Genomic DNA, 3,400 nt, shown 5'->3' with positions numbered 1-3,400 from the left:
TACAATACCACTATTCATTCACTCTCACATTCACACACTGGTGGAGGCAAGCTACAGTTGTAGCCACAGCTGCCCTGGGGCAGACTGACAGAAGCGAGGCTGCCATATCGCGGAAGACTGAAACTCATCGCCGGGATCAAGCAGGGCTCGTGATCTTCACCAGCAGCTCCCTCACAAGAAGGATAAACCCAGCATTTCATGAACACTGATGGAGACCTTTGCTTTGTGTAATGTTAGAAGTACTCAGATAATCCTCAGAGGGTCTGGACTTTTAATAGAATAGAATTCAACTTTGTTGTCATTGCACATGCACAGGTACAGGGCAACGAAATGCAGTTTGCATCCATCCAGAAGTGCTTTAGTGATATAGATATATTACAATATATATTAGCAATAATATAGATATGTGAGTATATTACAGAAATGGGTCTATTATGGTATGTTATAATGTACACGGTATGAAGTATGTTGTGAATATTCTATAACTATAAGTATGTACAGGCTGTAGTGAGTACAAACTATGTACAGGCTATGAACAGGATATAAATATGAAAAACTACAGAAATCTGAGATATACAGTTATACAGAAATGTGAACTATGCAAGTTATAAACAGTTGTAGGATTAAAAATCATCATATGTACAGAATGATTATTTACACAGAACTATACAGTAGTGCAGTTAAGTAATAGCTATAGCTATAAGCTATAGTAATAGCTTTAAGTCCTGTAGAAAGTTAAATATATGTTGTGCTCACTGGTTACTCTGGTATGAATGACTCTGAATTACTTTATGATAAATAACACACTATTGTCAAAAAACAGTGAAAGAATTCCAGATCACAAGTTTTTAGTTCAAATACAAGTAACAACCTTTGACTTTAATCAGGTTTTATTTAATTGTGTCAGAGAAAACATCATGTGCTCTTCATGTAGCTGAGTACATTCAGTGTTTAAAACAGAAGTTGTGCAGGTCTGAGATCAGCAGTTTTCTGAAACACCAAACTGAGGTACTGTTAATGCTGATGTATAGTGACACAGTTACAGGGGTGATTAATCCTTTTGACTTTTTGTCTTTAAATTTATCAATAAAACAGCTGCAGCTTTCACTGACAGCACATGTGGTACTTTAACCTTTGTACTGTTTTCTTCAGTTAATTTTGGAGTTACTACAAAGATTGAAGATATAGGATGATCTGTCTGCTGTCACTGGGTGGTGCTGAGGTCTGAATCTGAGGACAGCTCCTGTAATCACAAACAGAACAGAATCATCACAAACTGAAATATAAAGTTTATCTCTCAAATCTGAAATAGAGCTGATCCTTCTCCGTCCTCACACACTCGGGATCTGAAGTTGTTCAGTCCTACAGTTCTGCCGACAGCTGTTTATTTTTTTATTTGTTTTAAAGGCCTTACTAACACATTTTCTAATATCATGTTTACCTTTGAGTTGTTGATGCTTTATAAATGGACATCTGCAAAGATGAGATGATGGAGCAGGTTTCAGTCGAGGTTCAGTCTGCTGCTGCATCCTGGTCACAACATACAGAGGTGTTATCAGCTCAGTATTGAACAAGAAATATTAACGTTTCAAATTATTTGTCCTAAAGGATGCAAGCTGTACAGAGTACTGAACATGTGACTTTGTGAACATAATTCATTAAAAATAATTTGGACAGTTTTTTAACCTGAATATTTGTAACAAACTCAGTAAAAAAAAAAAAAAAAAAAAAGCTAAAAAAATAATCAGGGGAAAAATGTAACATTTTAAGTTAAGCTGACAAGCGGAAGTAGTTGGTTTCAGTACATAAGTATCGGGCTTTGCTATTTAATCCGTAGCTATTGACTAATGAGGGGAATTTAAAAGTTGGCGTTAATGTCCTTCCACATGTGGAAAGCGACAGAAAACATGCTGCTGTTTGCACATATTTAATAATCAGCTCTGCACAGGAGCAGAAGCAGAGTCCAGCCCGTTGCTCTTACAGTATAATACTCATAATAAAAGTACAGTAACCGTGGTTAGTCACTGAGCAGCCCGGTGCGTTTCTCTTGATTTCTTTAGTCAGGGTAAATTCATTCACCTGCACGGGTAGCTAAACGAACTAAGGACCTAAATTACGGATTAGCTTACAAACACATTTAACTTACCAAAAATAATGCGGTGGGGCCTCAGGTCCTCCTGTCCGGTAGTCCAATTTACTGAAGAACACCTCAGGCTGTCACTTTGAAATAGTCGGTAATGTAAACGCTGGACCTCTCGGCATCTGCCATTCCCGAACAGACACGTGCGAGTTTGTCCGTGACCGCAGCCGCGTCGTCAGTGTTTTCTCCAGTCATTGGTCAGCATTATAATATATGCAAATACATGCGGGTCGGAATCCCCGCCCCCCAGCGCGCCCCCGTACGCCAAAACAGTGCCAGCAGAGTGAAACTGAAAAATGGTTTGAAACCGAAAAGTGGATTGAAACCGAAAAATGGATTGAAACCGAAAAAAAAAAATTGTAAGCGAAAACAAAAAAATTACAGTTTCAATTAATTGTTTTTCACTATCAATTTTTTTTTCGGTTTCAATACAAGATTTTTCAGTACATTTATTTCAGTTACAATATTTTTTTTCGGTTTCAATCCATTTTTCGGTTTCGTTTCAAGGTGGCATCGTTCTGATTCCATAGAAGAGGTCCTGCCATTTTTTCCTCCTCCCATTTTGACCCCAGGACCAACCCCCTATGCTATTGCAAGGATCAGTAGCCCTGTGAGCACGTTCAGTCTTTTTTTTTGCGGAGGACATTATGCAGTTAATCCTGCATTTTACAAACCTGCAGGGCAAGAGGTCGGTGAAAGACTGGAAAGACACAGATGAGGAGGAGATTTATGGACCAAATGGAGCGACCGCCTGCCCAAATTTTTCAACTCAGGGAGGGATATATGTGTAGATGAACAGCTGGTCCCTTTTAAGGGCCGCTGTTCATTCAAGCAGTATATGGCCTCCAAACCGGCTAAATATGGGCTAAAGATCTGGGCCCTCTGCGATGTGCAGACCTCCTATGCCTGGAGGCTTCAAGTGTACACAGGAAAGTCTCCATCAGCGAGCAGAGAGATCAACCAAGGCATGCGGGTGGTGCTTGAATTGACAGAGGGGCTGCAGGGCCACACAGTCACCACAGACAATTTTTTCACTTCATTTCCTCTTGCAGAGGAACTGAGGAAGAGGAGGATGGCCCTGGTGGGCATGCTGCGGTTGAACAAACCTGAGCTGCCCCCACAGCTGCTGAACATTCGACAGAGAGAAGTTCTGTCCTCTCTCTTTGCCTTTAGCCGCAACAGGGCTGTCGTATCTTACGTCCCCCAAAAAAGGAAAAATGTTGTTGTGCTGAGCACCAGGCACAGGGAGCCTCAAGTCCA

At 40.4% G+C, this 3,400-nt stretch overlaps 1 long non-coding RNA gene across 1 annotated transcript; it reads right to left on the bottom strand.

The window, feature by feature from the left end:
* Window positions 1-878: 878 nt before the first annotated feature.
* On the bottom strand, window positions 879-2,477 carry LOC121815796. Its single transcript, XR_006055369.1, has 2 exons — window positions 1,442-2,477; window positions 879-1,243 (listed from the first exon to the last, which is right to left on the bottom strand). It is a non-coding gene; the product is annotated as an uncharacterized LOC121815796 (long non-coding RNA).
* Between the last annotated feature and the right edge of the window lie 923 nt (window positions 2,478-3,400).

Source organism: Haplochromis burtoni, unplaced genomic scaffold (assembly GCF_018398535.1).
Source record: "Haplochromis burtoni strain Fernald_Lab_line unplaced genomic scaffold, NCSU_Asbu1 Contig_309, whole genome shotgun sequence".
Classification (NCBI taxonomy): Eukaryota; Metazoa; Chordata; class Actinopteri; order Cichliformes; family Cichlidae; genus Haplochromis; species Haplochromis burtoni.
Note: the sequence above shows the minus strand (reverse complement) of the source record. Positions and strands in the feature narration are given on the sequence as shown.